At 35.3% G+C, this 26,585-nt stretch overlaps 1 long non-coding RNA gene across 2 annotated transcripts in view; it reads left to right on the forward strand.

Moving 5' to 3' along the window:
- Positions 1-26,151, forward strand: part of LOC127015853 (uncharacterized) — a 132,665-nt gene extending 106,514 nt beyond the window's left edge. For both annotated transcript variants that reach the window (XR_007766391.1, XR_007766392.1), the window contains 6 exons: positions 4,593-4,644; positions 8,025-8,088; positions 8,843-8,872; positions 17,721-17,841; positions 18,240-18,312; positions 25,899-26,151. This is a non-coding gene — a long non-coding RNA (uncharacterized LOC127015853). The remainder of the gene's footprint in view (positions 1-4,592; positions 4,645-8,024; positions 8,089-8,842; positions 8,873-17,720; positions 17,842-18,239; positions 18,313-25,898) is intronic.
- Positions 26,152-26,585: the final 434 nt, after the last annotated feature.

Raw genomic sequence — 26,585 nt, forward strand, 5'->3', positions numbered from 1 at the left:
GTGCTCAGGGCAAAAGTCAGATTTATTTCCTTCTTTGGGTTACTTAGGGTCAGCTTCTGCCATATTATATCACACTGTGTTGTATATGATGTGATTTAAGATCACACAAGTAACCCAGAGTGGAAGCAGGAAATGAAAGGATTTTTTTTTTCACTCTCCCTACAGTAGTATTTTAAATTGCAAATTCCTGGCTTATTTTTGTACTGCTTTAATTTGCTGAGAGAAGCTATGAAATCACCTTGCCTTGGAGTGCTAGTTTTGCTATCCATCTGGTTAGTGTACTAAGTTTATAGAGAACTGATTTGAATGGGATGGAGGGAAATAGGGAAACATCTTTCAATGACAGTTCAATGGTGTGAGTGACATAGAGCGCAACTTAAAAAAATAAGCAGGCATACTTTACCGTAAAACAAAGAACTCTAAATTCCTCTGGTTTTGTTATACTTTTCTATATAGATATTGCATAGCTTGAAAAAGTAAGTCACCTTTGCAATTTGGATTCTTCCATGCTTGTGTAATATAATGTTTCATAGTCTCAGAAGTAACTAGTAAATCATCTATCCTGACACCTGTTACCGTTAGCCATGGAACTTTACCAGAATACCCATACATGGCTCAGAAGACATTTAATCTGAAGTAATTATCAGTCTGAAGAGCAGATTAAGACGCTTTGTATTTCATTTGCATCTTCAGCTTCAATTGTGTCATTTCTCACCCTGGGGAAAAAAAAAAAAAAAGACCTAGAGAGGAATCATCTTGAAGCTGGCAAACATTTATGTTTCACCTCGTGGCTGCTCTGAACAAAACCCTGCAATCCTTTATTTAAACTTCTAGTCAATAGGATTTATTCCTGGACTAAGGGTGCTGGAATCAATACAAATATTAACATTATAAATTTCATTAACAAGAAATTAAAATGAAATTAACTCAGGAATATGAAGTAAAAACATCTAAATGTAGTGTGTGCATGAATATGTATACACACATATATACAACTTAAAATTTGTGCTGATTAGGAATAAAACTATTCACACTTCTATGAGCTATGTTTTATATTTAACTATTTTCATGAATCTCTTCTAGTAATGGGTGTACTGGGATTCGGCACTTACCCTAGTAATTCAATCCCAAAATGATGATGGCTCAAAGCTTTATATCGTACAAAAAATTAAATTCAATTAAGCAAACTGTGGTTCCTGTATGTTCTCTGCCTGAAATGAAAATGAGACAGTTTGCAGATCAGATTTAGATACTTAACGCAAAAAATAAACCTTCATTAAATACATATTTCTTTTAATAGTTAGAAATCATTGTGCAAGTTTGCATGATTGCATAGCTAATACAGGCAATTAAGTTTGCCAGTGAATTATTTACTTTACTTTTTGAAGCAAAAGTAAAGGAAAAAAGAATATTTAGGAGGAATGATGAATGCTATTAAAAAAAATGCTATTAAAATAAAGCCTGGATTTTAGTCCTTGAGTGCGTGTGTAGCAAATACATTTTCATAGTTCAGACAAGACTGTAATAGTCCAGAGCTTATTTCTCTTCAACAGTGTACAGCAACAATTTTTGTGTCTGTGTTTACCATTTATTTTTGATTAAAGAAGGAAACTTAAATATTTTGTTGGCCTGTGTATCTGTGTGAAGGAAACTCTCAGGAGAAACAGATAGTAAAGAGCAAACTAAGTGTTAACAATCATGCATTGCAGCACAGTTTTTAAAGGCATTAGAATAAAAGAATTAGAAAATGAACAAAACTAAAGCTTTTTTTATTAGGTCCTTTGTTCAATCCTGTTGCATGTTTTAAGAGAAAATAGATGCTGTGATCCTATCCTAAATACAAAGAACATCATCAGTTCACTGAACAACAAAAGTATGTGCTTCAATGGCTCTTCTCATTAGTTGCCAAATGTTTGGATGGCAGCATTTAATAAAGAGAAGCAAGGAGAAACTGTAGCAGTTTGTGGAAATGTAGCAGTAGTTACCATTCCAGTCAAGAAGATATTGCTGATTTGGTTTCACGAGTCCTTCTAAAGAATACTCTCTTCTTGGTGAATTCACTATTTGAGTCTGAAAAGTATCATATTTATTCACATATTTTATTGTTTTGCAAGAATGTAAGCTTATGTACAAGCAATGCAATGTACAAAATGACGTAAAGATACATTCTCAGAAGCTTTGTTGTTAAGTATCCAGATATTTTTAAACCTATTTTTATCATTTTCAAATGTTACAGAAAGTTTATGGTAAAGTACTTGATAAGTAACAATTAATTTATACCATGCCAGGGTGATTGTAATGCATGTAGATATTGCCTTTGATATGAAAATTAGAATTGGAAAAATCAAACTGGAGATTACTAACCCCTCCAGTGATTGCAGAACATGATATATTATATCCCTCAAAGGCACAACAATTGTCAGAGTTCAGGCTATTGTGTAATGACAAGATGTATGAGAACTTAATTTTACTAACATTTATTCCTGAAAAATGAGTAACATATCAAAACCATGCATTTATAAGAGCTTAATTGTAAGGAGTGTCCTGCTCAGTATGCAAAATCTAGTTCCCTCTTACTGTTACTGTAAAATCCGAAAACAAATGATGGAATTTTTCATAAATTTTAAAGGAAATAGGTTGAACGTGTTTTTTTTACTTGTGTTAAATGACATGGTATCTCTCATTATTGAATATAGTGACAGGGAACAGAGGAGTAACTTTTCTTAACTTGATTCATTATTTAGTGGTACTTTTGGACAATGTGAGTCTTTGTTTCCTTTCTCAGGTGTACGTTTCTTTGGGAAGGCTTCCTTCAGTCCCTGTTCCTCTAAATTTATTTCTGGCCTGTTTATTTTTCTTCTTGTATGAAATATAAAGCTCTGAGAAGAAATGTCTGTTTCCATTCTGTAACTGAAACAGCTCTAATTTCTTTCTTTGTATTTTCTGGGATATGCCGTCTCTGACATCTTTTTTCAGATAATGTTTTTGCAGGGCATCAGATTCCAACGCAAGACACTCTTCCTTGCCTTGGATATCTGCCAGTGATAAAATACATTTAGTGAAGATAAGGCTGTTTTCTTAGCTGTGATGGGGAAGTTGAAGAAACTAGATAAACTCATAGCCAGCCTATTTCAGAGGGAAAACTTTCAGGTATTCTGAACCACCAAAGACACAAAGTGAGTGAAAAGTACTAAAGCTCTGTGTGCATGTTAGCTGATTTACCTGCAATAACACCGAAGAAGCACACAAGGAAGACAGGGCACCACTCAAAGACCCTGATCTCACCTGCAAGAGCAACCTGAATTAAGAAATCACAGTTTTGGCTGACCAAAGTCCAGCTGGACAAGATTGCTCAGTCCATGATGATTTAGCAGTAAAAATGAAAGCAGGAACTACCAATTATTTCTGAAAATTATTTCTGGGAAATCACATATGAATAACAAGGCAGAAAATATGAATTACATAGGAATGGGATGTTTCTCTGCTACTTCATATCTTATTTTAGGATTGGCATGAGCCATTTGGTTTATGCAAGCCACTGGTCCTGATGTCACAGCACCGTATACAGAGAGTTAATAATCTACTAAGTCCTTCATTTCTCACAGCGTGTTGTTTATAGGTAGCTTGATCTGCTCGTGGTTCAAAATAACCAGAAGCCATATGACCACAACAGCGCTGTCGAATATGAGCTAACCATCTGTGCTATGAAACAGGGCTGATAACCTGGGTTCAGAGCCTTGATAATGCAATCACAGAGCTCTCCAATATCTATCAATATGGCATAAGCTTTTAGGCTGTGAGTGAGAAAAATGGATTTTGTAACTTGTTCCAGGAGAAAGTGATTATTAAGTTGGTTAATTTTTATTTCTGATTTAGATACTGAGATTAGAAAGTCCAAACTTTTTGTATCTGGTAAATTGGTGCTAACAGGATCCTATATAATAGTTGAATCTTTGTTGTATTCATAGACTTCACTTCTTTAAATGTACAATAGGCTTATTCTTGTAAAAAAAATTTTAACTTTTACATCATACCTTTGAAACAGAAGTGCACAACAAAGTCTTGTAAGGCATGTAAATTCTCAAAATATTGAAAACCTCATGATGGTGGTTAAGAGAAATACTTATCTGATATACTTACTGTAGTTTTTCACATAGGTCGATGCTAGGATATTCACAGGTCCAGTGATTTTCCCAATGGGGATGTCTCCCTGCATTTTCTTCTAGAGCTCTAGTTATTAATTCCTTTATGTCCTTAATCAAACTGCATTTTAAAAAGGAAGCTAGAAATTGTCAGGGCTATTCTGTAGGGCTAAATAATATTGTATTGTTCATGTTTTCATTGATGGCACTTTGAAAAAAAGCAGAGGTGGAAAAGTATCAACAGCCACTTTTAATGTCCAGTCTTAAGCTTGTGTATTTTTATTCTTTTTCTGCAAGTTGGACAGTCTCCATTGTTTATCCAAAATCTATGTCAGTGTTAGGTTCCTTTTAAAATTATGTAGTATCACATGTGGAGGCGCTTGGTGAATCCAACAGGTAAGATAATTTTGTGGATAATGCCACTAACTGCATCACATCTTTTCATTTCAGTTATGACTCATCATCCTTCTTAAGAACAGTTCCTCTGGATTTTAGCCATTAGGTAAATGACTTTTAATTATTCATCTGCCTGAATAACCTGAACCCACAACTAGAATGACTTTATGCTGATCTTCATGTTGTGGTAGAAGGTTATTTTGAGATATATAAAATACACTGAATGTGTCGAAAATATAGAATATTGAGTCCTGTATTGCATTTTATGGATGGAAAACCAAAAATAATCACCTATATTTCTTGATCTGCTAGGAATCTTTTTTTGTCAAGCCACCTTGAACTTTTGATTAGGTTCACAAATGATTTTGTGTTGCTTGTGTGATATCATTTGGTGGTAAGTAAAGGAGAAAAACAGCTTTGAAATACTCTGGATATTTTTCTTATCTTCTACTCAATAGCATATCTGTCGCTCATTCCTATTTAAAAAATAAAGGAAAAAATTCTTTGGCTCTTGGGTACACAAGAGAGAAAATGCTGGAGAAAGAAAAGTAAGGATGAAAAGAGTGGCAGGATAGCTAAAGAGGAAAGCAAATAAGATGCTTGGAAAACCTGCCTTTACAAGAATAGGAATGAAATACAACATAAATAGAAAGAGTTGGAAAGCTAGACTAACATTAAAATTGGGGAACTAAGCTCTCTGTGGAGCTCTGTGTCCTGTAAGCATCTATAGGTGCTTATAAAGGATGGAGGACATTGCCAAGGAGCATTCCCGGTACCTGACAAATGAGGAAAAAAAATGATATCCTCAATAAGTGAGGGCTGAGATAGGTGGCACACTCAACACACGCTGCCTTTGGAAAATCCTGAACTGCTTTGCATGCTGGTCTGCTTACCCTGTATATTGACCTTCAGTTTATAGGCATGTTTTCAGATTGAAACTTTGTGCACTTTAGCAGCAAAAAGCCAAATATCCTATTACTGCTGCTGAGACTGTGGTGCCCTTTAAAACTGATAGTGTTAGCTTAGCTGAAGAGAAAGAAGAAATAAAATGAGCAACTTGATAGCCTTTCATACTTATTCTTTTCCATATTTACATAGTCTTTAATCTATGGGGACTCCTGAGATCTTAAGAAAGAAGTATTTGTATGTAAAATCTGGGGATTAAACATAGATTGTTTGAATACATTTAGACAATGCAGTGAGCAATCAGTGCATGTTTTAGTCCTGATTTATAATATGAATCAATGACTTTTATGGATTACTTTGTGTCTGTAAGATTTTAGAAATTTCTCTTATGTCTTTACCTTTTTTAAAAATGTACAAATAGCCTTAAACATAGAAACAGAATTTTTTCTCCTGGTTGTACCTCTACATGGAAATTCCTTGTTTCTTCAGCTATCAAGTTACTCTCAGTTTCTTTCTTATATTTAGTGATTATTCTGCAATTGGGATCAAGTATCACATTTTGTCAGTAATTGTTGAGCATCTAAATCCAGTAAAGATCTTCCTACACAAAATTTAATCTTAAATTTATATTGATCCTTGACACATTTATGGCTCTAATCAGCTTACTTGCCTAGGTCTCTGATATGAAGTTATTTAAATAGAAGACGCATACAGAAAATATAAAAAGTATATTGTGTGGGTTATGTTTACTAATGTCTGTTAAAGTGTTCTTATTGTTGACGTCCAGAAAAGTAAGAAGCAGTGTAGTACAAGAGACTTTTTGTAAATTATGCCATAGTGTTGTGATAATAACATCTTTGCAGTTCTTGCTGCCCTGGTTTCATAGACAATTGTTTCTCAGAGGCTTCTTTACTCCCCTTGATAGCTTGTTTTCTCTTTGTTTAAAACTGCTGCATGGAGGAAAGGGTTGAGAGGAAGCAGGAGACACAATATTCTGCTTTGAAAACATGTCAGCTCAATGATTTTCATCCACGCATTTCTAGATATGTTATGCAGTGCAGCTTACAAAGTTTTTGTACGTTACTAGACACGGTACAGGCCAAAAAGTGGGATAGTTACGGATAAATATTGCCCGCAAAGCTTTTTATGGTACAATTTCAATATTTAAAGAAAGGTGTACTGTGATAAAATGTATTATACTTAAATTACACAATGAGATTTTACATGTTTTAATGAATTTTGTTAAGTAAAAATGAAACTTGTGTTGTGCAACAGGAGAGAAAAGAAAGTTAGAGGATAAGTTCTCCCTGTTATGCCTGGGTTTCCTCAGGCTGAATATTAACGACATGATTAGCAGTGCTAAAACTAGCAAAAGAAAGTGCCAAAAGAGTGGAATTTGCATGGGAATTTCAGGAGGGACCTTGAGGGTGGGAGGGGAGTGGGGAGGGCCTGGGTAATTTTGCCAAAACTTGCTTCTGTTCCTACCTCTTGTGTCAACTGTTGAGAGCAGAACATTTTCCCAATTGCTTGCATTTCATTCCAAGTGGGAAGGTAAGGACCTAGCAGAGGAAAGATTGACAGTGTGAAAAGTCAGAGAGGGAATTGGTGTTCGTAAGAAGCACTTACATTTTTAGCGTTGGACTCAGTGTAATAGGTTGCTTTTATTTTTCTGACCACTCTCCTTTCCTGAATAAATTATGATTCCAAGATAAACAGCAGGTGTTTCTTCCCCCAGCCCAGGGGGAAAAAAAAAGGGGAAAAAAACCCTTGTTATGTTATGTCATATTTGTAAAACTATATTGAAAATGTGAGGCAAAGCAGATAATTTAGTCAAGACCATTTTATTATTTGAAAAAAATGGTTTGGGAGGATGTGGATTTCGGTTATCACAGAGATTTTTAACGTGAAATGTAAGTGACCATCATTGGGAAATAAGTGTCTATTTTGGAGCTGGCAGCGTTCAAAGTCGCTGTTGTTCATGATTACAGATACCTTTGAGTACATTTACCAAAGGGCAAGCAAGCCCAATTACTGAGCTGGTGAGCAGCAGTGGTTCCCCAAACAGTGTGACCAGTCGCCAGTTGCTCATGCCACACCTCTGCTGTCAGCTTCTACTGATGGACATTCAGTTTGCTATCACTGTCCTTAGGTGCAACAAGCACCCATGAGGCACCGGCATTGCCCCGTGATGGGTCTGGTCCAGGTGTGAAAGGCAGAGCAAAGGCAGATGCCTCTGCATCACCCGCTGCCGAAAGACGTGTTCTGCTGCAGAGGGGCAGCCAGTCCCGAGCCCTTTGGATTCAGTTCAACATAGCCTTAAACACTTGAACAAATTACATCAGTGAAGTTTTACTGAATTCCCTGAAGGACATGTTCTGGGGGGATCTGAACATCAGTGGAATTCCTGGGGGCTGTAGACTGTAAGATGAGGAGTTTTCAAATGGATTTGTTTCCTCTTCAGACAATTGTGCCAATGTTACTGCTGAAACAGATTCAGCTTTCTTATGGGAGGCTAGGAAGAGCCTTCTCCTTAAGTGTTTTACTGCAAATCAACACCTTTATTATTATACTACTGCGTAGATTTTCCTGTTCCTGAAAGGAGGCATGTTCTGCTAAACTGTGCAAATGTTCAATAACAGCACAGGTAAGAGCATTTTTTATGCGGCAAAACTCATTGGTTAATATACTGCTAAACATGTTATCATTAATAGCATAAGAAAATTCTTCACCAGAGAAAACATTTTCTTTTAAGTTATTACTCAATGGCAGAGTAACTATTTGGAAGTGATAAATCTGTCTCTAACCTAAAAGGATAAGCCAGTTTTTCAATAGTCGTCTTTGAGACTATGTTATTAACAGAAAACAATTAGCATAAATTTTTGCTCTGGTATAACTCGAAGCATTTTCAGATTGCTATAGGTTTTAATGCTTGTGTCATTTACCAGTTAAGTATTTCTAAATAACTTGCCATCTGGTCCCTACTGGAGCATTCAGAAAGGCTATTCCCATTGAAATGAGCTAGATACCCATGAGCTCTTGGAAAGTGAACTAACAAAGCTTAAACAGAGCCATGGATGCTAACAGCTTATGAAAGAGGCTTTCAACTCTTCTTTTTTTTTTTTTGTAATTTTATTTTTTGTTGTTTTATTTCAACCTCATTTGAAAACATAAACAGGTTAAAAACAAATTATTCGAATTTCATTGCTGTCTTTACCACGGGATGTTAGATATTTAAAGTACAGAAAATTCATTATTATTTAGCTACTGTATATCAACAGAAAAGAAAATATATCTATAGATAAGTTTATGGCTGTCAAGTAGAGAAAAATATGACTGTTCTTCAGAATTTCAGAAGAATTCATTGGCTGTTTACCTGCCTAAATCTTTTTTTCTTTCAGACTTTGAAGTCCATGATGTTTCTGCTACAGGTATGTACTTGCATAACTCCTTTTATCTAAGTATATCAATCTTCTTTTTGGGGGATGGGGGGTGGGTTTTTTTGTTTGTTTTTTTTTTTTTTTTCCCCCTGTTGTTTTTGTCTTACAAACCTTACAAAGCCCTGGGAGATAGGGAAGCCTCTGCACTTGTGGATGGATAAACTCAGGCAAAGAAATCATGCCTCTTGCTTAAGATTTAAAAAATATATATATAAAAAAATCAGTAGCAGGTATTCTTTCCTCCGATTTGCAATACACAGGCTTGTGTTAGGCTTGTATTTAGAATGTGAAATTTCTTCCACTTCTAAGTGATCTTCAAGGGTAAGCATCCATCCCGTTTGTATCTCAGGATTTAATCTGACTCATATGTTGATTCTTTAAAAGAAACGTAATAATATTTTTTTAACAAAGTATTGCATTTTTGAAAAAGAAATTGAGCACAGATGATTCAAGGTAGGGATAAGTTCTTGTGCAAAAGACTAATGGATTTGAAAACAGTGATTTCTGAAGACTTCACTTATCAAATATACTGTGAAGTTTGTACATCTGAAAGTTTCTCATAAGATTATATTGGCTCAGTTGTATCATTCCACCAAACAGATCTGCAAAGAATATAACTTTTTGAAAGATGGGAAACAAATGTAGCTGGCTGAAAATCACTTAAATTGCTTCTGTTGGCAACAGATGTAATACAACAATAATTTTACTGATTTCTGCTTAAAATTAATATCAATTGAATATATTCATGTTCATTTTGATATTTTATAAATATTTTTTATCCACTCGTCCTAACTTTCCAAAGAGGTTTATTATGTTTTATCAAGTATCTCCACAAGTTCTTCAGAAACCTTTTAATAATACAATTAATGAGAAACTTCAATATGGCTCTCTAGTGTATTCAGAGAATGATGGAGTATTTAATCTTAAATGAGTAAAAAAGATATGGTATGGAATGATATGTAGAGTTTTGATCCTTTAATATTAAAAGAAACCCTGGAAATATTTTCTGTGCTCTAATTTTATTGTATTTATATGCCCACAGCTAACTCTAAGCTTTTAGTGTGTCCTTTCCCCTCCATTTCAGTCAGAAGGATCTGAGATTTAAAATTAAAAAAAAAAAAAGTTGGTAAGCCAATGTGAGGCAGTTGACTGACAAAACTAATTAACTACTCAAAGACAATCTTCAAGGATAAAGGCTCTAAAACTTGAGAGAAAGAAAATAAGACAGAGTTCCTCTGAAACGTAGTACTGTCACAGGAGCACTAATATTTGTCAGCCATAAATTCTGAATAATATTTTCCATTTAAAATTGTACTTCCATTAGAATTTAATTGTGAAAGCAATATATATAAATAGCCTGTTGTAAAAATGTAATATTTAGAACACACAAAGCTTTAATGAGTTGCCTGTCTCCTAAGATCTAATTAACAGCTTGACAAAACGTACTCTCTCTAAATCCATTAAGAAAAGAGAAGTCCATTTTGCTTGCTCAGATCACATCAATGACTAATGAAATGAATATTTTACTAATTTTTGAAGATACTCATCACCTACCGGTTTCTATAGTACATCCTTTTTAATCTTTATTTCTCAAGGGGAAGAAGAGATCTAACTTGTTCAATATCTGTAAAATCATTTGTGACAAAAATACATAGGCTCGTGGACCTACAAGTGAGACAAAGGCCGTAGCACAGAACAGAATGAGACTGACTGGTTGTGGTTAGTGTTAAATGACATCCTTTTGGTCCATGTACTGTTTCTGTAATCCATACTTCTACAATATTACAAAACAATAACATTTTGTGAGTGGTAAAACAGATGTACTCAGCAAGTGACCCTGTAAAACCAGGCATGTAATGTCAGTCTCCTGCCACAGGTATCCCTGCTGCTGTTGTCTCTTAAGTTAGCAGCCAATGAAATAATACATTTCGGTATGTGTATATTAACATCCACAAGATGGAAAATATGGGAGTCATAAACTGACTTTCATCTTCACCAGTGACTTGAAACAATCTACTTAGCTTTGCACTGACATAAGTGAACACCATTCCAGACCAAGGACGTCTTTTAGCTGTAGAATTCTTAATAATAGCATTTCTCTAGATGCTTCCTTTCTGTTGTGGTTTAACCCCAGCCAGCAGCTAAGCACCACGCAGCCGCTTCCCCCTCCACCCTCCCAGTGGGGTGGGGAGGAGGAAAGGAAAAAAAGTAAAACTCGTGGGTTAAGATGAGAACAGTTTAATAACTAAAGTAAAAATAAAAAAAGATACACTACTAAAAGATACACTACTAACTAATAATAATAATAATTATAATGAAAAAGAATACAACAACAACAACAAAGAAAAAAATAAGAAAAGAAACCAGTGATGCACAATGCAATTGCTCACCACCTGCTGACTGATGCCAGAGCTGTGATCCGCACCTCCCAGCCAACTCCCCCCTGTTTATATACTGGGCATGACATTCCATGGTATGGAATACCCCTTTGGCTAGTTCAGGTCAGCTGCCCCAGCTGTGCTCCCTCCCAGCTTCTTGCACACCTGCTTGCTGGCAGAGCATGGGAAACTGAAAAATCCTTGGCTTAGGATAAGCGCTACTTAGCAACAAGTAAAACATCAGCCTGTTATCAACAGTATTCTCACACTAAATCCAAAACCCAGCACTGTACCAGCTACTTAGAAGAGAGTTAGCTGTGTCCCAGCTGAAACCAGGACACTTTCCAAAAACAAGTAAAATATTCCTTTCCTTCCCCCCTTTAAATGTACCATAACTGATTCTAGTAGAAGAGAATTACAGTAGTGTAATGCAACAAATATTAACCATTTGGTTGTTTAAAATTATCTCTATGAAAATAATAATTAGCTGGACATCAGAATAAGGCCAGTGGAAAGTATTCGTATGTAAATTAACCCCCAAACTAAGAAAAAGGAAACCACAAAGGCTCATTCAGTAACTTGTTGACATTCATATTTCAGAATCCCAACACCTGTCAGAAATTTCCTATCTATCCACAAATAAATGCATCCTGAGGGGCATCTTAATTGGTTTGTTCATTAAGAAAGTTTACATTTAAAAATGGCTGGACTCGATGACCTTAAGGGTCCTTTCCAACCTAAATGATTCTATGTAAAGACCTATACAGTTAAACAACATACGTGTGACTCAACAAAAAGAATGTCACAAGTGTAACTGATGATAAGACTACTGTAAAATGATGCGGTTTAAAATATTAAATGTGTCTTCTGCTATGTGGTAAAACTGATGTTTAGATTAGGAATGCTGTTCTCACTCTAGAAAACAGTAAAGCAATAAATTGCACATTCTCATATACATCGCTTTAGTTTTATGACACACTACCACTGGATGGTTAAGCTATGGAGGAATGCAAGACGGGACAGACAATGTGGGAATGAGTCATTTAGTTTTGCAAGAAAGTTATTACTATATATAAATAAAAAAATCAAGTGTGAATGAAATAACTCTACCTGATTATTCATTATGTGTCACAAGTTGGGGAACATTAGAAACTAAATTTTCTTAAAAGATGACAAACATTTGTGTCGTTGAGTTACAGCGCATATCTGTGCTTGCTAATAAAGCTATATTTTGTATTTGTTAAACTGTGATAGGTAATGTAACCACTTAAGGTGGGAGAGCTCAAATCAGTTTTTCATTATTTTAATGGAAGAACTTGGAGAATGAAAATTAAATACTCAATGGGCCTATTATATAGATGTATATCTATTTATAATACATACACACAGATATTTATACCCCTAGCCACAATGGGGTCTGATAGGTGCTGTAAAATGAGCCATGGGTCTAGGTGCATTTCAGAATGTGCACACAAACAAAAATGTATGTATATATTCACACCATCCCTTCAGAAAACAGTCAGAAGACGAGGAAGACATAAGAAAGACACATATGTGGTTTTGGGATGGGACTGTAAGAAAGTAATGGGTATGTGTTTTGTAACCTGATAGCTAAAGTTAAGAATAGGAGGGAATTTTAGCATCTAATCTCTACCAGGGTTTGTAGTTTCAAAATTCATGGTGTCTAAGGCAACAAGGTAGGTGGCTAGCTAATACATTGCAGTAATTTTTAGTATAGAATATTCACTTTACTCTCTACTTTTAACAAGATTAAACAATATCAGCTGTGTAACATAAAAGCTTGATGTCCTACCAGTCTTATTTATTTACACAGTAAAATAAAGACAAGTTTATTAGGAATGAAATCACTTAATAGTTGCATTTACAACTACTTTTAACTTTTTCTGTAAATGAAAATTACTACTACTGCTTTAGCTCACCCATTTATTTTACATTATGATGCTTTCTGAACAGGGACTGGTTATTTCAAACCTGCGGGGATACAAGGAGAGAATAGGGGCAGGGGAAAAAAGGACAAATCATATTAGTTATGAATCTTACTGCTTTAATTACTCAGCATGACCATGCAATGCTGTTTTTAAGTAACTCTCTGGTACAGAAGCATTAAAAGAAGGCTGAAGTTACAGGACAGAGAACTGATGATACTAGCAAGTTGTACTGATTCATTGCTTAGAAAAGAGCCAGCTTAAAATTCATGAGTTATAGTAATGGCAGAAGGATAGAGTCTACCTTAATGAGACTATTTAGGCAGGTTTCATGGATCAAAAATAAGTGTTCAAAGGTTGCAGAATGACTGGCTTTGCTGGTTTGGGGTTTTTTTTCCCCACTTTCAGAGGGATTTTCTTGTGTCCTTTCTAGCAGCTGTGTGGAAGGGCTTCCTCAGGGCTCAGTGCTTTGGAGTCCACAGGCCTCTGGGCAGACCTTTGTGCCTCTGCAGCCACTCTGAAGTGTTGGCAGCTCTTTTTTGCAATAGCAAATTGGCGAAGGGATGTAGTTGGACTTCACAGCCACTAAAAGGCCTGTTTTCTCATTTCCACCTTCCTCTCTGTGTGCAGATTGCCAATCGGCTCCAATGTATGCAAGTAAAAAGATTTCTGCATTTAGAAAAGCTAACTGCATTACACTTTTGTAAAAACATTTGGATTATTCTATCATAAGTGCCTTTCAGAGTGAAATCTAAATAAAATTAATCTATATACACCTATTGATACTCTGTTTGAACAGAATGGATCAAGCAATTCTTTAGTGTTTTGTTGTTGGTTGTTCCTGACAATTTTGGATAATATACAACCTTGAGGATTCCACCATATTCTGGAGTACTTTGTGCTTCTGGAGAAAATGTTTAAGTGATGGCAAGCCCCTAGAGAGGAGGCGATTTCATTTGCAGTAAAAAATACTGCATCATTTATGTGTTATGCTCACCAATAGTCATCTAATTTCTTTTAGACTACTGATTAATTTTCTGAGAGATCCAAATGATCTGCAACTTAGAATAGCCTTTTTCCCTGTAGAAGAGAGAAGGCTGCTAAAGGCAGGGAGGAAAAAAAAGATGACTTAACTGTCCTAGGGGATTAGGAAACTAAGATTAGCATAGATATGTAGGAGGGCTGGAAATCCACAGATGCCTTTGCAGAAAATATAGACTTAAGGACTCATCTAAATGTTCTCTAACTCAGAACCTAGCCCTGAAGCGGTGTCTACATGCTTGTCTATATGTTTCATTGTCCCATGTTAAACTATCAATTTATACTACAAACATAAATTTCTCAGTATTCAGTAATTTTTTTTCTGCTTGCTTCCATATTGTATTTACACATAAATCTGTGATATGAAAATGGATATCCTGTAGCCACTGTGCCCTTGATGCAGTTTTAGGGATCTACTACGTGTCAAGGATGATCTTTCACTAATATATAGTGTTGTTCATTTCCTGGGAGAAAAATCTTGGTGATGGTAGAAGGGGGGGAAGGATTAAAACAAAAAGCCCTTCGTGCTTATATGTGCCCATTCATTCATACTTACTAGCTCTATAACAGCGTATTCAAGGACAAAGAGGGAAAAATGAAAGGAGCATGGCCCAGCTCTTGCTCCACTCCTCCTTTGTCATGGAGCTGATTATCTGTGCAAATGGACCCAGCTCAGTTTAGTGACAGGAGAAAGGGATAGTATAGAAATAGCAGAGCAGCGTAGGGGCATATAAGCTTAGGCTGGTATTGTGCGTGTAAGCAATACTGCAGTAATACTGATGCCTGATAATTTTGGTATTGGATATATTTAAGATTATAATATAGTTATGTATTCAAATGTCACCTGTTGCTGAGTCAGGTCTTCTTTCTCTTAATATTCCTATTAATAAATGCAGTGAAATGATAAACACCAGCTCTTGTTCTTCATGGGTTATATATTGCTAGTATGTAGTCACACCAGAAAAGGATTTATGTCATCCTTATTTATGTAGAGATTTCTGTGAACATGTCAGTAGTTGAACTAGATGGTAATCAGTAATAAAACAGCTTGAATAAAATGTTCAGTTATAAGTTCTTGAAAAACGTAAATTCCCTTTGTTATTGAAGTTGTGCATGCCTGTTTTGTAATGATGATACAGTGAAGTGCAAACGATACACGCTTTAATTTTAATGGGAGAAATCCCAAAATTACTAAGGTGTACAAAGCTCGCAAATTTAGTGTTTTATGAATCTTATCTTAGATGAAGGGTTTTTTTTTTTTTCATTTTACATTGACTTGATTGCTTGGATCCTCACATTTAGCAATATGTTCAGTAACTTCTATGAAATGTTTTTTCAAGAAAAAAGTTAATTTTTCTTTTTCCTTGAGAATACTGCTTTCCTTCTGAAGCTGACCCAAGAAAATCTTGGCAGACTCTTGTATTTGAAATCAGCAAAGATTAGCTTTCTCTCCCAGGTGAGCCTGGGAGAAAACATGAAATACGTAGAGGTTTATGTGTATGAAATACATATATTTGGGAAGTGAAAATATTTCAAGCAATAATAATCCTGTTGAAAACACTTCCTCATTTTTGCTCTTGCTTCAACAGCAAGCCAAAGGAGAGCTTAACAAATCATTATTTTCTCTGTCTCTAGAGCCTGTTTTAACAATAATCTTTAACATTTTTTAGTTTCCCAGGTACTATAAAAAGACAACAGTTATTTAATTTCCATGGAGTTTAGTTTGGTAATTTCACATTCTAGACATATATTTCTAAGTGTGCATATTGTTTTCTAGTTTATCTCTTGTATTCAGGCTTTTTATAGGTATCTGTAAATAACAAATATCTAAATGTATCTTTACACTTATTTGAGAAATCTTACCTATTCAGAAAATTATCCTTCCAGCTGAAGATGGTTATTTTAAAATGAAGAGTAGAATTTTATTTTATTATTGAAGTAAAGATACTTGAGCCTTTCTTGGGATGCTACCAGTAAGTCAAAGATCATTCTTCCAAGCTGATAACTTAGCACGTTCCATTTTGAAATGGGCATTTGTACTGTTTTTCTAGCAATTTATTTTTCCTGTAATCATACTGAACTAGGCCATTATTTTGACAGCTTTCTATTACTTCTATTTTTTGTGCTCTTGTGTAGTTAAGTTAGTTTCTAACTCTTGTGTAGTTAAGTTAGTTTCTACAAGTACAAAAAAGAATCTCATTTTTCTAGGCCTTTGTGAGATATATCAGATTATCTACCATTTGAAATGTGCTTTTTTTCATTATTTTTCCAAATTCTTGTTACAGTTTACTCTTCTTGCATTTGCCTGGCTTTATAAAACAGTAACTTAACTAGTAGTGAAAATTAAATAGGGGATAATTAGACTGATGCTGAAGAACAATGACAGACCATATTGTGAGAATGCTTGCAGGGCCACTACCACAGCCCTGAGAATGCAGGGAGCAAAAGGTAAGGTTGTCTCGATGGCAGAAGTGAGTTGACACAGGTAAATAGTCTCCAAAGGCTTTGTCCGCCAGAACATGGAAAACAGATTTCTAGAGCGCTCTCTGCTCTTTTTCTCTCCGCTTCAGGGCTGTCCTTTTGGTTAACAGTGTCTGCCTCACCAGTGATCTGATTTGGATGGATTTTCATGTTCAATGCTGTCAATTAGTGAGTTGAAAGAGAAGACAGCTATGATCAGGAGATAGAGAAGGGACTTCAGTGACAGCAGAGATCCGGATTAAAGAGAACCTATCTGCCAGAAATCTCAGAGCCCTCACTGAAGTCAGTGGAAATGTCTACATGACTGGAAATATGTTTTCCTTTCAAAGAAAGAGGGACCAATTTTTTTATAAATTGCTCCATATTGTCCATAATCTTCATATTTTTAGTAAGATGAAAGGAGAGCAGAATGGATCTACTAGGTGCTTGTAACTATTAGGAACAGAGGAACACAAACACAAATTTATACTACTACTTTTATCAATGAATACAAGAGATAAAAGGAAAAAGAGATGGATATCTCCCATTCTTGTAAGATGTTAATGAAAGATTTAATTAGCAGTAGCAGCATTGTTGTATAATAAATCAATTAATCTCTCCTGCCCTTTCCCTTGTGAACCTTTAAAAAAACCCCACAATTAATTAATTGAAACTTTTGTCACTTAATCATTGCCCTACAACCCTGAATTTTCCTGTGATGCAATGGAGTAAAGTCATGTTTTTGATACATGTGGGATGACCCCTCTAGCTTGAATTAATTTACAGTGGTTTTACAGAATAATTTAGAACAAACTCTTCGCCGCTTAGTTTGAAATTTGAAGGGACCTTCTTACTGATATGCTTGTTGATGAGGAAGACCTACCTATATGTAAATACATATAACTTATACATATTACAACATACATATTGTATATAGTCATATAATAAGAATTATAATGTAACATGTAATATACAATAGACACCTTTTTTTTTTTTTTCCTGTTCATCCTGCAGCACATGTCCTTTGTACCTTGGCATTGCTAATCAGATCACAGAGGGAGAAACAACTGTGCTGGAAGTGCTCATATGAAGGGAACAACACTGACTCAGGGCAATTCCTTAATTTTGAAATGTGGTAAGAGCTTAGCCATATTTTTACCTCATATTTCTCACATATCAAAACACTCATAAGTGTTTGAAGTGGAAGACAAGTGGAAGACTTGTCTTAATGCTGCATATTCAGCAGATAATCTGCTTGAAGAAAGAAGCAGGGAGTAAGGAGATGAATATTTGACTCTCGCCTGCTATGGGGTCCTAGGTGTCCTTGAGCCACTTATCTTGAGCTCAGCCTTTGCTTGTTCACTCAATTACTACATCTATAAAAATAGGTCAATAAATCATCAAAGTTAATTAGGATGTGTTGGATATCTTCAGAGAGATGATGTTGTTATTAATAGCTGTCTTTTTATATCTTACCTTTATTCTTATTTATGGGTTAACATGCTAAACATGTAATTTCATATAATACTTCAGGCACTTTCCACAATTACCATAGCCCTGTCTGAAATCCTGACATGAGAGAACTGCAGCCAGCCTCTCCCCAAAGGTCAGCAGATGCTTGAATTACTTTTTTGCCATTAAGGTGACAGTGATTATACTCTGCTGCTTGATACGTGTGTGTGTGTAGGGTTAAAATACATTCAAATATAAAATAAAATTTCAGAAATGAGAAATACATATTTATAAGAAATTCATATTGTTGGCAAAGTTTGTTTTGCTGATACTGTTTGTAAAAGCACAGGTGTGTGATAAAAGCTTTCGGGTTGAAAGAAATATGCTCCTTAGTTTTGATTGGGCTGTTCTTTTCTTTTTCTTCTGCCTTTTATGAAGCATGTTCCGTCTTTAACAAATTATCTACTCAAAAATAATCAAGATGCTCTCAAGTATTCAAGTTGCCAAAAGCAATCCAAAGACTTTCTGCTTGTCTTGGTTTTGGTTGTCGTCTTAAAAGCACAGAACAAATTTTCACTTCACTGTAGTAAATGCACTTTGATTAATATTGTATGCTGCATTTTTATATGTAGATTTCAGATTATGTTCTGAAATCTGCAGTGAGGAGATGGTGTTTGGAAGGTCTTGGAGGAAAAAAAAAAAAGATGAAGAGTTTTGCTAACAGAGAACTAAACCAACAGGTGCCACGTTGACGCAAGCAAGGACCTGAACTCTCCTGTGCTGGTTCCAAAGCACGTTCTCCTCTTCTTGTCCAACTTGCTTTTTCTTGTGGAGAATGCTGTAATAGAGAGCAGAGGAAAATCTGTTTCACAAAGGTCATTTGACCAATATTAAAAAGGCCCTTCCTTCTGCTGCTTGTCTAAACTGCAGTCATACCTTTGCCAAAAGGATTTATGCTTTACCGTGTCCGGTGTGCCTCTTCTGAACTAATGACTACTTGGAAAGGAATTTCTCTAGAAAGACAAATGTTGAAAGGGACTGGATAAATGAGCGTCAGTGTTCGTGAAGTAATTGGGTGAAAGAACTCCAACAGTGCTGTTGACCTGGAGTAGCTGGCATATACAGACAGACTCTCTTAGCTTTCATGTGAAAGACGGGTTTTAAACCTAGTTCATCAGGCTGTAACAAACCTGTTTCCTCCTGGTTGTCAGTGAATCAGAATGATGCAGAGCATCTGTGATTATTGTATGAGAGATTTCCTAGGACTGCCAAGCTAGAATTTACTTGAAAGAGAACGTGCTAAAGCATGATTTCTGTCAATTAAATTATGCACGTTTGGTTTTTTTCAATAATTTATGATAAAAATGTAAACATTTTGATAAAAGTTGATCTCCTGTTTGGCAGATGGTTTTGTCCCTTAAACCAGGATATTAAAATATAGAATACTTCTTCAGCTTCTCATACTTATTATAGCGCTTCATACTTATACTAATATGGCCATTTCTCAATGATGAGAACACGGCAATAAAAATGAAAGTAAATCATTCTAAAATAAAATGGCTTTCAGACTAATTGACTGACTTAAAAGCAATGCATTAATAAAAATACTAAATGACAGTTCAATTATTGAGAAATGATATATATGTAAGTAAGGACAAATAAAGACTTGGTTCAGAAAGGTGACAGCAGTGTTTGCTTTAAATGTTAAGTATCTTTTTTCCTTTTCTTTTTCTTTTTTTTTTCCCCACGAGAAGACAATGTTAGGATATTAAATATGGAATTGCAAGTTACCACATTTAAGCCAATGATCTTAAAGCAATATATTGAAGTTTCATATTGTTATTTTCTAGAAAACTTAAAGCATCCTGCTGGGCATTATCCTTGTCTTAATAAAAGGAAATGCAAAGGATTATTGTGGGGATAACCAAGTCAGAGCAATCTGGGATATCCTTGAGAGCTGAGAATAAATACGAGGCAACTGAACCATTAAGGAATCTGTATTAGCCTTTGTAGATTTTTTTTTTTAAATTTTATTTTATTTTTTTACAGCAAGCTTGTAAGCCTGCTGTTTTCTATTCTTTGTGGGTTTTTTCTTTGATTAGCTCTGTGTTACAATCACTAAAGATACTGAAATAAAAACATTGCTAAGCAGATGTTGTACTAGAAAATGGGTCCAGTTCGTTAAATGTATTTGTCTCATTTAAATGATTTACTATCATTTTCAAAAAAAGTTCTTAAAACCCCCACAACTACTAGACACGTGAGTTTATTCCTCCTAAAAGAAAATATATTTCACTTATTATAATTTAAAGCTAAGATAGTGACAGTTGATAAATGATAAACTCTGTATTCTTTTTGTACACGATAACAATCCATCTATATGAAAATTCATGGTTTTTTATGGATGGTAAATAGTATATGGAGTTATTGGAGAAGGTGGGAAATGGAAGCCTAGAATTGCAGAGACTTGCTGTCTTGCCTGATTTGTTTGCAATAAATTCAAGTCAAATGAACCTTTTTCAAATTTGTTTTGAGGCAACTTCTGCCACCATTGTGAATCCTTGTTTTCCCTATTGTACGTGTCTGAAACTAAAAATCTATTTTACTATTGGATGCTTAATGTTTCTATTTTATCTCTTATTTGTTAAGGTTTGTCATAATGCTTTGAAATATTTTTGAGGCATTCTTGAAGACGAGTCTAATTTGATGGTCTGTGCTATGATACGGCAACACTGAACAAAGCTACGAATTGGTATCCCATGGACTTAAGAGAGCCACAGACAAAAATCTATAGCTTTCGCTATACCGCTTTTATGTCATAACTCTCAAATAACTCCTGCTGGAAGTAGTCAGCATGAATTTACCAAGTGCAAATAGTGCTTGACCAACCGATCGACTTCTGTGACGTGATAACTTGCTCTGTGGATAAAAGGAGTGCAGTAGATACTGTTAACTTTGATCAATGTACCTGCTCTTCATTTCAGTCTCCCTTGGAAATTTTATGTTGTCGTGATATTCAAACTGCCTTCTTTGCAGAAGCCATTCTATGAACTATTACGGGGAAGTCTAAGGAATATTTTTAACTTTTTATGTAATTATCCTCTTAGCTTTTTTGTTTTCATTTTCGGTGACGTAAAACCTGGATTGTCAATATTCATACCATTCTTCTTGAATTTGAAGAGCAAGTTTTTGTTGTTATATAAAGGATGCCTCTTGAAATTCATCTCTAATGAAGTTTCCTCTAAGCACTTTTCTCAGTGATAAATATTAACACCTTCAAAATAGCTCATTGTTGTCTGTATGCTGTAGGTCATGAACTAACGTAGGCCTCATAGGATAACTAGACAGGGCCTTGTGTAAGTCTGAACTCAGAGGGCGCTTTTCAGTGTGACAGTGTGAGAGCACTGGAGAAAGTGTGTTATATTCTTATGTCCTTCTAACTATTATTTTTTTTAACTCAGCTTCCTTCATGCAATAGTTCGTTAAACATCTGAATCTAATTCACAAACGTGTGTTTCTATTCACAACATGGAGTACAGAAATATTCCATGGTAATAGGCTAGGAGAGATTAGCTTCTTTGTACAACCAGTTTTCTTGATCTTATTGCCGAGAAGTTCAATCTTCATGTAAAACGTCTCAGTGAATTTCTTTGCAGTCAGCTGAGATACAAATGCGCATTCCTATGGGAATGGAAGCAGAGTTTTGAGATATTTTGCCTAGATACCTCTTTTGTATTTAACTCAATCTTCAGCAGTCTGTCCCCACAGCTGCCTCATAGTCACTCCGCTACCACAGTCCTTCATCTCCTCCTTCTGGGGATAAGCAGCCAACAGGCTAAAGGATATTAGCTGTCGTATAATTTAATTTGTCCTTTAATCTTGACCATTTTTATCAGTCCCTGGCCTAGAAATCACCCCATTGCCCGTATTTCAAGGCAGTTTTTGTTGGACCTTGCTCATAATACAAGGCAGCTCACCTAAAAGTTAACCAGAAATAGATGTCAACAATTGATACTGAGAAATAAAAATAGCTGAGAAGGTCTTAAATTGACCACTGATGTTACAGTTTAGGGAAAGCAACAATGATTAATTACTTTGTGTTCTCTCCTGAATGAAAAGGTATTGGTTCTGGAGAGGAGCAGGGGGGGACCTAAAAGCAGATGTCCGTTTCAACCAGTCCTTCGAAGTGTTGCTGTCATCAAGCAAAATATGTTTTCAGGATGCATTTGTGTTTCTTCCTTTTGTGTGTCATGCTCCATTAAAAAAAGCTAAGTAACCTGCTTTCACAGTAATCTGAAGACTCCAGTGGTCTTCATTATACATGGCAGATAGATATAGATTTTTATATGAAAGTGTAGGGCAGCTGTAACATCTTCCTGTGTTCTGAATTATCTAGGTGCTCGGGGGGGAGCAAGTCAAGCTGTTTTCAGAAATATTTTGTTGTATGTTCTTCATTTATGTGGGAGCTAAGATCTTCAGAAGTAATTTATTCTTTGTCTCAATGGCTATGTGCTTATTATTATTAAGTTTTTGGATGGAAAGTGGCTCTTAGTCAAAAGAATGCTAAGTTACTGTACTGCATAGTATTCTAGAGCTAGCTCTCAGATCCCAGGCTTCTTGCACTCGATCTGTCTTGCCCCAAACTGGGAATAAATACCTGACTTTTTTCTTTTTTCTTCCCCCATCCCCCAGTATGTGTATGTAGATCTTTAGAAAAGTTCTTTTTAAGTGGTTGCATTTGCACTTTACTGTGTAAGACAAATGTGTGTTATTACCAAAGGGAGTGGCATCCACTTCAGCTGCTGCCGTTCAGTTTGACAGTGATCACGAATTAAAGCCATCACAATTCAGGCTGGTGTATTAAGTGAAATCAACGGCAATTTACATTAATACATTGGGCTTTGAATGGCAGCAACTAAAGTGGTCAAATTGTCTTTTTTTAGTAGGTTTCTCTGCCTTTTGCCAGTAACCTCTGGCTGCAAACCTTTAAATCCAGCCTCGCTTACATTGCTAGGGTTTGTAAGAGCCATTCCGATCTGCTGTTCCCAAGGGCAGAAGATTAATTCATTTTTAATAATAGCAATAAGAATAATAGAAAACTAGTCTGGGGCTACCATGGGACACATGACATGGTTCAGAATACTTTTCAAATAAGAAAGCTGTTTCTGTAAAATCTGGAGGGCAGGTGGTTCCTAATGGAAACTAAAAAGTTGATTATTAATCTATCTTTCCTAATAATAAGGCCAGCTGAACCTTGTATGATAGTGATTATAATGGGCATAAAATGCCACACCAGAAATTACAGTTTAGAGTTCGATGCTGAGCACAGGTGAGAGAAGCAGTAATTTTTGTGTGTGCATTCAAATTTCTAAATGTGGAAGGAATGTTATTTGACACAAATATTATGTCAGAGCATTAAAAGTCTATGTATGTGTTCCTTTTAATTGCTTCTGTAATACATCTTGATTTTTTTTTTTTTAGTTTAACAGTACATTTATGAAAGAAGTATTCCTTGCTGAATTAACTATTTCCAAGGACAAGCCCCATCTCAATGTCCAACCACTCAATCCAGTTATAATGACATATATATAGATAGGTTAAGCATCATGCCCACATTCTAGGAACTCAGCTTGATTCCATCAATTTTATCATCAGTGGAGGGAGATGAAAAGGCGCAATGTGATTCCAATGGTATTAGTTTAACACTGCATACTTTCAACTACACTGCTACTGAAAACAGTCACAGCTCTGAGCAAGCTACATAAATATGAAACTAGTTAGACTGTTAGCAAAATAGCTTTATTTTACATAAAACACTTATACAGTTCATTGTTGGATGCATTTGAAATGCAGTGAAATAATTAGAAGCAGTGATTTCTCATTTTTTTAACTCCAAACTATAACTCCTAGTTCGTGTTTAAAATTTACTGTTTATTTGCATATGTATACATTTTGGATTTTGCCTATTTTTGACATCTCAAATATTTTTTCTCAAGTTTTCCAAGGTCTGTTTTGAAATTTAGGATTATTTGTCTATATGCAAAGCATAATCATACGTTAATAAACATATACAATATTTGTATTCATTTAGCTTAAAACAAATTCAAAAGATGGAAAGCAACTCTATTCCTTATGAAAACTCAATATATTGTGGTGTCAATTTACCATTGCAAACCTCATTCGGGACAGAATAGTTTTGAGTGGCCAGAAAACAAACAAAAACCCCAATTGCATTATTGTTGTTGTTGTAAAGAATTAGTTCACTTTAGATTTTAATTTTAAAAATTCCCTCTCCACATCTGCCCAGGATCAAATCTGTTCCGATTCCTTTTTGGATACCTTCCCTAAGCTGGATTTCTGTTCAGATTTCATTTAACAGTCTTTGCATTTGTCTTACAGGGCTTTCCATACTTTTTCTCCTTTCCCAGTAGCAACCTTATTTGTTTTATATATTGGCTTTGGTTCAGTTGATTATCAAGCAGTTCTTGCTCATATTTATTTTGTATGTAGCCACCTGCAGATTGCAATCTAAAGCCTTGAAATTTAATTTACAGAAGAAATTCCTGTTGTCTGTCTATGAATAACAGTCAGTCTTCCTTATTAGTCAGTCTTACAACAATTATTTTACATTGTAGTGTGTAACTAACATGTTACATATGTATTTTGTAAGTAGCATACTCAATGTTTCATATTCTTTTTGTAAATACAGTAACTCAAATGTTCTGTAAAATCCTTTAATGTATCTTTTGCATAGCCTGTTTTTTTATGATTTATCTATGTGATAATCGTAATTTGATGTTTTGCTGCATACTATAGACTATTATGAGAGCAATTGCTTTAGCAAAATTTGAGTGTCAAGAAGAACTGGACAACATTTGTGAATGGAGTAAATGTTGGTCATTTACATTTTAATTATGAAATATTAGTACACAAAATACACGTTGAAAGAAGTGTCTTCTGAACCTAATTGCATCATGTAACTAAATATTGATTGGACTCTTGTTAGTGACTAGCAGAACGTAGCCATTAGTTACTAAGTTGATTCTTTTTTTGCTTCAGGGAGACTTTAAGCTAAAGTAATGATTAAACACGACTTCCATCTGTTCTAGCCTAACCTAGTTATATCTGACCAAAACAAGAGCCATTGTGAATGTCTGCACCGGTTCACATAAGCACAGACTCTGGCCCAACATGTTCATTCTTACTGTGGCATTCCCTAGATTTCTTATGATACCAGAATCTTTACTGGAAAAGGTTGAATAGAATTATAAAAGTTATAAGTCACTTTAATATTTAGTCCTACTTCTCTGCCAGAATAATGAGAAACAAATAATATTTTTTCTCCCTGGTCTTAGTTAATTTCTTCCCAGACTATTGTTGCATGATAGTTTGGAAGGACTTCTACAATTGCTTGTGAAACGTGCCCTGAATGATTTTAAAATCTGCATCCTTCCAAGTTTTGCAAGTGACAACACATCTGCAAGCTTTACTTTATTTGGTTTTAATCTTTGAATCGAACTGTTTCTAATGCTAGTCTCTTAATACCCGACAGATGAAAACAAATTCTAAATTGTATTGGGTCAGGTGAAGTTTGATGCCACAAGGCAGTTCCATATCGCATAGTTGTTCAGGATGACAGCCCAGACTACCTCAGGGCATACCGTGCTGTTATGTTTCATGACACCTTTGGCCCAAAGATCGAATAACACTGTCAGCTTCCTTATTCTGATCTTTTTACAGAGTAAAATGATTTCGGACTCTATCACATCGCCTCGATCAACATTTTTAGCTGTGGTAACTGTTACATTTCATTTAAAAGTGTGGCGATAAAAGACTTCAAGTTTTAAGAAACAAAATATATCCATCACAAAAAGAAGAGTCTGTTGTTCAGCGTGAACAGAGGTAACCAACCATTGACTTCATCCCTATTAGCTCCTATCATGTTTTATGCTGTTATTTCATGCACTGTGTAATTATTATAAGCAATCCTCAAATATTTCACCTATTTTATTCCATTTATGGTTTTATATCTCTTAATGTCTCCAAAACATTTTTCCCCTCTGCTTTGCTGCACTATAACTGCCTGCTGTTGAAAAAAAGTCGACTCTTCAATTTCTTCTCTCTTGTTCCTATGTGTGATAGCAGCAATGACAACATTCACATACAAATTCATAAAGCCTTCTAAAAAGCTTCTCCCCTGCCACCCCATGATAATGCTTTGTTTCTTATATAGCTTTTGGTGGATTAATAAAGCCCACTTTCTTTTTCAGCAAAGTAAACATCTCTAAATACTTGAGACGGGAAGGTTTAGGACAGTAATGATTCATGATGGGAATATTGGTCCTGTGAAGGAAAAGAAGCCGTTAGAAAAGACAAACACTGTCTAGTTCTCACTGGGTCATGCAAAAAGTTGCGGTTATGAGGAAA

This window comes from Gymnogyps californianus, chromosome 4 (genome assembly GCF_018139145.2).
Source record: "Gymnogyps californianus isolate 813 chromosome 4, ASM1813914v2, whole genome shotgun sequence".
NCBI lineage: Eukaryota > Metazoa > Chordata > Aves > Accipitriformes > Cathartidae > Gymnogyps > Gymnogyps californianus.